Source organism: Varroa destructor, unplaced genomic scaffold (assembly GCF_002443255.2).
Source record: "Varroa destructor unplaced genomic scaffold, Vdes_3.0 BEIS01000001.1, whole genome shotgun sequence".
NCBI classification, from domain to species: domain Eukaryota; kingdom Metazoa; phylum Arthropoda; class Arachnida; order Mesostigmata; family Varroidae; genus Varroa; species Varroa destructor.
The window spans coordinates 4,427,164-4,435,991 of record NW_019211454.1 but is presented as its reverse complement, the minus strand read 5'-3'; the positions used below and the strand labels follow the sequence as shown (position 1 = coordinate 4,435,991).

Here is an 8,828-nt window from a genome sequence, read left to right as displayed (position 1 = left end):
AAATTTACATACATTTAAATTAAAAAAAACTTTAATATATATATGTATGTACAAATAGTTTTGTAAAATCGATGGGCGTCAATAAAAGTACAACGTATACGACTTAAGTGAGCCTCCTGGAGGAAATTCAATTTGTAAATTTAGGTAATGGCAAAAATTTTCTTAATAGCCATTTCAAACAATGCAGCTTTGAAATACAAACATATTTATTCACGACCTTTTTAAGATCCTTTTGGTCTTCATGGCTCTCGAACGGAACATATCATGTTATGGTAATTATAGCGCAGACTAGAATGATAATAACACAGAACTTTATAATATAATAATATAACACAGAAAAGTGAATTTAATTTTAAAAATGCCTAATTAGAACGCAAAAAAGCTATAACACTATATCTTTCGCGTTGCTTGAGTGACATGGTTCTCTAGTAAATTAGCGCAAAGTTCCATCCGAAAAACTCCAATACGAAAGCAATAGCAGTTCCTAGCACCTTCATTGCGCAAAACACTACCCCACTTTTGAAACACTTTCTACAGCTTCTGTTTTTTTTTCTGACAACTTTATAAGCAAAATACATTCGCTACCAATAAACGTTAGTGTCACAGTGCACTAATACATATAACTATACTATATTATGTAGTTATTCAGCTGCAAATTATTCCAAGCGACGGTGATGTTTTCAGAATGGATAGTAAAACAGGACAAATTACATTGGCCCACAGGTTCACCCATACTCTGACTGGGGATTTCGTTAGAACGTAAGCGTTGGCTATCCAATCGATTTTAGGCATTACAATCTATGCGACAATAATCTGTTTGTTTTCCGCTGAAGTGAACAGTATAACTGCTACAGGGTCATACACCAGCTTTAGTAACGTACGTAATATATATATGTATTAAGTAGGACAGTGACTATTCTGAACTAAATTATATATATATATATATATATATAAATACTTTTTATAATATTATTAATAAAATGAGAATAGGTTAGCAGAATGAGATACAAAAAAAGGCTGGTACCACACACACGAAGTGTGGCGTTTCATCCATTTAATCAGCGGTTGATTAACCAGGGCGCGCAACAAACGGAGTGTGAGCGAATCTTGCCGCTTCCTCTTTCAGTGGTGCTTACGCAACGGTCGAAGGGAACTGCAGGAGGAATGACTCACCGATGGATGAGGATCTGCGCGGACTGTCGACGGCGAAGATAAGTCATAGTGATCGAAGTACAACTGCTGGGTCCATTCATCATTTTGGACGGGCCCTCTTCCCGCCTCCTTTTTCTACTTCTTATTCCACAGGCCGTTCTTTTTAAACATAAATCTCTTTTCTTTTTATAAAGTTAAGAGCGGATTTCAGGGTTTCGATGCGCCGTAGCGCCATTATTAAACGATCCAGGGCCATGTTCCTTCTAAACTTTTGTTCAGTCCTAGAATTGTCTTCAAGATCCTAGGTCCCACAGATATAGAAAGTTCACTGGGCACTCGAACTTCCTTTCGTCGTCCAGTTCCTAACGGAGAAAAAGCCTAGGACGTGCCGGTACGGCTTGAAATTACATCGCCCCGGCTCCTCTCATGAGCATATATGTATATGTTCGTTTGCGCCAATGTGCTTCAAGGTTTTCACTTGGTGTTACTGACTTATCGTTTAAGTGTGCCACAACACCGACGCGGCAAAAAAGGGTTTTTAAAAGAAAGTGCTGAATGGAGGGGGTTGGGGAAAAAGCAGCAATGACAACCGGAGGGGTAATCTCTTCCTCATCATCTACAGATGCGATGTCGAAGAAACTGTTCTGTCTTGCACTGCGTTATCTTTTACCTAAATATGAAGAGGTGCAGCGATTTTCTTGACATATGTGGAAGGAACGGACGTATACGGGGGGCCAAGACTGATTCACAGAAGTCGAGAATGGGTTTAGTTGTTTAGAATGTAAGTAGTCGCTAAAGGGACAGAATAAAGGACGTAAGTATTTTTGTCCTAAAAATAACCTGCAATATAGGAAACAGAACGTCTTTTGATTTAACTGATGTGGTACAGGCAAGATAGGTAACACAAATAAGCAGACTCAGTCATTTTTCATGTAATGTACGGATATATAGAATGATAATAGCCACTGGACATATATATTTATAGATAGTTAAAACTGCTGACCGGATTCATTCCCTTTACTTTATGTGAATTTGGCGCAATCAGCACGGTTCCTACTCATAGTGTGTTATTCTTCTAGTAGGCTAAACCAACGTGTCCTGGTGATAGCTTAATGGGTAACGTATCTGCGTACTAATATTTAGGGACATCTTGTGGTCTGGGTGCGAATCCGAGCATAGACAGGCGGGCTCCGTTTCGTGCTAGGAGCCTACCATAAAATTCCACTCATAGAAGATAGAGTAAGGTGGGTCATGCAGAAATCTCACGGGGTGATTTCACTTGTTTTATCTATGCTTCACTTATGCTGGTGTACTGCCGAAAGTTAGTTTATAATCTTCTGAATAAATTAATAAGGCAATTTGATTATTCGTAATCTATTTCAAGTATTATTGGAAATTAAATTATGTATTTGGCCAGTATTTTGAAGATGCTTGAAGAAGTCTGGTGGCCTCTAATGAAGTGCTTCTTAGACGAACTGCTCTACAATGGATAGACTTGCCATAGAAAGCCAATTTATTTGACGGATGTGGCTGAAAGCCTGCTTGCTACATAGGTGTCCGAAACGTAATCGTATCATGAAAAATGCTGAGTAGAGAGAAATATTCTGATTAAAACTATACGTGTCCTCAGAAGTACCTAACGCGAGAATACAATAGCTCGCACAAACGTAGCGTGACAAGTAAAGATACTCGCCAAAAATTTCTTCCTAGCTTGTTCAAGAGGCTAACCGGATTTACCCTGTCTCTAATAGTGCAGAAGGCAAATTATATGCTTGATCTCAGGAATGGTGGTCACTCATGTGTCGGAGTAGACCAAGGTCGAAAAGAGGTTCACGGAAAACGTTCTGCTCAAGCAAAGAGTGAAAGTTTCCACCGCCATTGGTAGGAAGTAGTCTTTTTACGCAAGACAATTTCAGTGATCTTTTTTCCTTAATTGAGTGGGCTTATTAAGAAGAAGAAGCAGTAAAGATGTTTGCTTAATAAGAACCAATTGCATTTTACCATACTTTACTCGCAATATTAATCTAAGTATGTAACATCTCAGCAAATGGACATTACAATCGGTAAATATTGTAAATCTATTATCAATAAACTAGGATTTAAATACTAACCATTACGGCAATCACACGTGTGACCCCACATCCCTTCACTTGTATGAAGCTGTTAACCTATGATCCTGCATATTCCTCTATTTTACAAACCGTTCTACAATGTTTTCGCCCTCTTCGAAGCCACCTTCATTGTCCTTACTTTCTCTTCGTCAAGCACCGTAAATTTAGACAGCGGGACCCTCTCAGGACCCTTTACTGGGGACTTGCTAAGTTCCTGCTGCAGAGCGCTAAGAGTTAGGGCCGGCCATTAGCAGCTTGAGGCTGATTTAAGAAGGAAAGGGTTATTAAGGGTCGATTTCCCTTTCCTAGCACTGCGGAAAGGGTATGTGGAGAGGCAAATGACAGAGCCCATTCTTTGGAAAACCACGTGTTGAAGGAGCGCGCATATTTCAGTGGCTGACAAGTCGGATCCGAGTTCTGGGTCGGTTCGCCGAGAGTAGGGATTAATACGTCGATGTCTAGCTAGCTGTGTGCTTTCTACTACCAAGGGCAAGGGTAAGATAATGTTGTGCGTGGTAACGAATCGCTAATGTTGACCACAGCAATTGTTGGCTGATCAAATGCGTGAGTACGTAAGAAAAAAGATTCATTCAGAAAGGAAAAGAGGTTTATGTTAACTGCATTTAGAAAACCAATTAATGATCATCCTGTCAGGACCACTGAAATGGAGGATGAAGTTATTGGAAAAAGTGTAGTGTGAGGTTCGCCCCGATCTTCAAAGTGATCGTTTGCCGGACAGGCTTAACCAAGTGGCTAGCGGGAAAGGCGAAGCCTCTAGCGGCTAAGGGGCCGCAGTGTGACGCAATAAAATAAAGTTTGACAGCAAAAGAAGAAACAAGTGAAGATTATCTTTGCCTGTGCGCGAAGTGACTTGTTGCAACAGTTGTCCGGTGGGGGTGGGAAGTTTTGGCCTAGCTTCATGTGACAAAAGTGCTGGTCGTATACGGACACCTCGTTTATTTCGAAAGCCGAGGGTGGCGGTGCGGATCGCAGTTGATATTGCGGTGATAACTGGTTGATACTTAGTTGATATAAGTATAGGTGATTACCATTTGAGTTATCCGTTTGTCTTGTCTGGTGTGCTTTTGTTGTGGTGAAAGTGCTGTGCTCAAAGGAGGAAGAAGAAGACTATTATTTTTAGAACTGTGGACTTAGCAACGTAATGGGGGGGAGCTCTGCCCTATTTCTGCTTGGAGTTCTAGCGCTCCTTGCGAAAGTGGCATCTTCAAAAGGTAAGCGGGGAAAAAGGTGACGCTTACGGACGTGGGGATGTTTCTATCGATTAGGTTCGATTCTGACGTGTTGGTTTAAGAACCAAAGAAATTATTTTTTGATGCATATAAACCATCACCTTCACAAGAGCTTTTAATGATATTTCTGCATCACGGAGGTGACAAAACCTAGCGTATGAGCCAATTATCGCGAGAGATATTAACCAAATTGTGGCTTCGTACATAATGATGTTCTTCTACTTTCTAGCAGTTGACTTAGTCGGCCACCCCTAACTTCGACTACTTTAAACAAAGGACCTTGCTCATAACAGCTACAAAAATTTAGCTTTAATGCACAACCATCCAGTTTAATAGCCAAAGGTGGAAGAGTAACACTTCATAAATTTGAGAAAAGTATTTGACTCTCTCATAAAAGTTACCACTATCACAACAACGGCCACTCGTACTCTTTTATTTTCGAAATGTGGACAGGCTTGCGTAAACAAGCTTTCACACGCTTAATCCGTCCCGGCGACTTCTTGCAGCAAACATAGTGGAAACAGCCATTGGTTCCATCAAGTAGTAGTACCAAGGTAGGACCAAAAGAAAGGAATCTCGTTGGAACAGCGAGCACTGAGGACTCATGACCGACGAGCCCTTTCTAAGATAATCCTGAGGTTAAAACAATGCAAAAGACAGAGAATGCTCTTCTCGTATTTTGTTAAGCCCTCTTTAAGATATCGCATTGCATATCTATCGCATGGGTCCGTAGTTCCTCTCAAATGGAAACGAACCGACGTACCCACTCAAATGGGGAACGTGAATAGATAACTTACTGGAGACGACAAATATCATCCTTGTTTACTGTGTCTTTTGTTCGCGCACCCCTCACTACTTCTATTTCCCCAAATCTACTTTTGTTGAATACGTTTTCTAAGGGAAAAGGAGCGCAAAAAAGATGGAACAGACAGTCCCTGGCGTGTCCCAGGCCTGAACGCGGAGGAGATTCGCCCGCAACGATAGTTTGAGCCTCCAAGCTAGAGAGGACGGCAAAAGTCTGTGGGAGAAAAATATAGGTAGTGCGCCTCTGTCTGGCCCATTCTTACAGAAGAAAAACAGCACAGAGGCAGTGTATAACTGATAGAGGTTTTAAAGGGAAGAAGGAGAAACCAAGGATAAGACATTGATAACGAATGTAGATAGGTTGAAAACGCAGTAGGAGCGGCTAACAGCAGAAGATCCTTCCAGACGCTGTCCACTATCTTCGCCTTGAGGCTCCCTTTCAGGTCTCTTGCCCTTTCGTTAGGCTCCAGTTCTTTTCGTTCATATTGTTCGTCCTCGCGATTTTCTTTTTCGTCTTTTTCTTCGAAAAGAGGGCCGCAGGCAGAACACGTTGACGACGAGGTCGAACTACTAAGGCGGGCAGAAAGGCGTCCTTCAGTTGATGTGGAGCTTCCAGCCTTTCTCAATGGCCTAGAGTTCCTATCCGAAAATAAAAAGAGAGAGAGAGAGGTGGTCTTCAGATAACTCAGAGGGTTTCCAGGGGCAGGTAGCCCGCTGACCTGCTGATGCGTGCATCAATGGTGCTACTGTTACTGTTGCTGCTGGTATCGCTTCAAACGCTTCGCTTCGTTGTGCTCCCTGAGCTCGGGCCCAGTGGCGGGAGCGGCCACCGTTGCGCCGGCAATACACGTCAGAAGAACCGCTCCTGGAAGAAAAACAAGAATAGCAGACAAATGCGTTGCTAAAAGGAAAACGAATGCAGAAAGAGTGACGATCGCAAGACGGCAAGAGATTGAAGATTCGAGCAGCATCGAGAGAAAGAGAAACAAGAGCAACGAGAGAAGGAAACAGCGAGATGCCCCTGCCTCGATACGGATGAAAAAGCGACTCTACAGAAGACACTGGCATCGCGAGAAGCTTTGGAAGGAGCTTCAAGGGGGTCCTTGCAGACCCGCACAGCCTGGCCAACCTCGCCCCAAACTATTCGGCGAGGACGATGGCATCTAAGAAGCAGCACTCTGTAACCTGGCCGACCAGCCAGCCTGGCCAGGACAGAAGCCTGCGACGAGCGGCTTTCAAGTAACCAACGAAAAGGGAAGGGGCATCGTGAAACAGAGGCATCAGTAACTGCTGGTACAATAGCTATATCGCTTTTAGCAGCAGCAAGAGCGATATCGTTTTCGTCGCGGAGCGTAGTTGTTGCGGCAGATGCGGGAGTAGGAGCAAGAGCACAAGCAGCGTTGTATAACGGCCACCAAATGGGGCCGTCTCGAGGCGGCACTGGATGTGTATACGGTAGAATGGCGTATAACAGACGTAACATGGAATAGACACCGCCGTATTTAGTAAGTCGTTTCTCCCCGGTCGCCTCTAAAGTAAGCGCGGACAAGCAACCGGCTTTGCTTTAAGACTGGTAGGGGACTTGGATGGGTGGTCAACCCACCTCGTCTTTGTAAGCGGTAGCGTGCTGTTGATGGTGATGCTGATGATGCAGCTGCTAGTGGTGAATGGAACACTGGAGAAACGAACGTTACGTTGCCAAAAAGGAAACAGCCGAGGAAACGAGAGGAAGAAAAAGCAAAAAGAAGTGAGCGGCTGGTATGATAGAGGTAAAGGATGAAGATGTTTTAAGCTCATGAATTATTCTCGACTACTACGCGACCACGGCCAATGCCGTTGCCGGCATTACTTAAAGAGACGGCGGTCGCGAAAAAGGAACGGGTGAAGGAAGGGCGACACAGAAAACAGCCATCGCATCAGCGGTTAATGGTGGGGTAACGGATAAATGGGGGGTTGGGCTGTCGAGGCGCTGAGAACGGGTAATAAGAGAGACACTGATGTTGGACGTGGTAGCGGAGGAGGCCAGTACCAAAAATAGATAACCATGGCCGGGGCGGGAAGAGGTAAAAACCGGGCTGCTGTTACCGTTAAGGGGTGATGACCAAAGCGGGGCAAGGTAAGCTGACTGAAGTCGAGACAAGTCAAGCCAACCACGATCGAATCGAACGAAAAACGACAGGAAGCATTTCGGGTTCGTACCGACGGCACCGTTGCCATCGCCGCTAAAGCCACTACGATCACCACCTGATCATTTGGTGGAGTACGTAGAGAAAAAAAAACAGGAGGGAGAAACGAGGAGCAGGGGCAAACGTATATCGTGGTTAGTCTTCCCTCGGACAACCAGAACAGTCTCATCTTCTACAGCTTTGCCGATGATCAGCAAAGGAAGGGAAATATCAACCGAGTGCCGGGAGCCCAGGCCTGAGCGTCGAACCTAACCGAGGTACTGCGTAGTAAACAGTCTGTTTTTGGTGATGATGATTGACGCAAATCCATTATATAACCACTACTTGATTTTCGATGTTCATGAAAATGAACGGGACAAGAGATGCCAGTGGAAACAGTAACGATGTCGTTTCCAGGCCCTGTTCGACTCAACCTTTTTGTATCCAGAACATAGATATTCTGTTAGTACAATTCATCGGTAATAAGGAAGCAGCATTTATAGACCAATGACGTGTCAACAATCGTGTGTTTATGGTTTTATTAAGCGTGTAGCGCGCGCTTAGGCATCGATAAAAATACTGGTGTCACTTTTTTATTAGATTCTTTGGATAGTTCAATGCCCGCTAAGGACGAAAACATGTTGGCTATAGCAACGTTTTTTCTAAGCTGAATCCCTAAAGGCGCTAATGTTTTTTTCTGTTCAAATTTAGGTAAAAGATTGCAATTTCAGCGAACCATATATCGTGTTTTGCGCAGTTGTGCTAGACAACATTCGTTAAAACAGTGTGTATCCCAAGAGAAGCATGCATCTAACAATGTAATGCATAATGCGTCATAAATACCAACACCCTTATTACGTGGCGAATAGATGAAACTTCAGGTTAATCAATTAGACGTTCTGTATACGCTGATTCTTTCCGTGGCAGGTGATTAAATCCGAGACCCATCCGGAAGTCCACTAGACCAAGTATTTCGAATTGCCCGCCTTAATCGGTAGAACTAGCGCGCTGTCGAGGTTCTCATATCCATTGTTACTTAGCATCTACAAAAGATGATAGGAAACGATTATAGACATAATTTAAATCCATGACTGTAAGCGATTATAAAGAAATAAGATAATAACTAAATTCAACAATTTTTAAAATTGGAATTTTGGTGCATTTTAGTGGCGCCCGCCGCTGTAAGGGTTGTGTAAACAGGCGACCCGCCAAAACAGCAGAGTAAGAAAGTTCATCCTTTTGTTAACAGTTCCGAAACCGTTCAATAGAGCTAATAACTACTAGTATACTCTAACTAATTATTACAGGTAATTTATAAGAAGTATATATTATATTTATTTTTATAA

At 43.1% G+C, this 8,828-nt stretch overlaps 1 long non-coding RNA gene across 2 annotated transcripts in view; it reads right to left on the bottom strand.

Annotated features, from left to right (window-relative positions):
- LOC147758153 (uncharacterized) overlaps positions 1-8,520 on the bottom strand; it is a 15,607-nt gene extending 7,087 nt beyond the window's left edge. Inside the window, exon 1 of one of the 2 annotated variants that reach the window (XR_015326964.1) lies at positions 8,330-8,520. This is a non-coding gene — a long non-coding RNA (uncharacterized LOC147758153). Of the gene's footprint in view, positions 1-1,173; positions 2,383-8,329 lie in introns of those variants that run through there. The other variant, XR_015326936.1, reaches the window with a different exon arrangement.
- Positions 8,521-8,828: the final 308 nt, after the last annotated feature.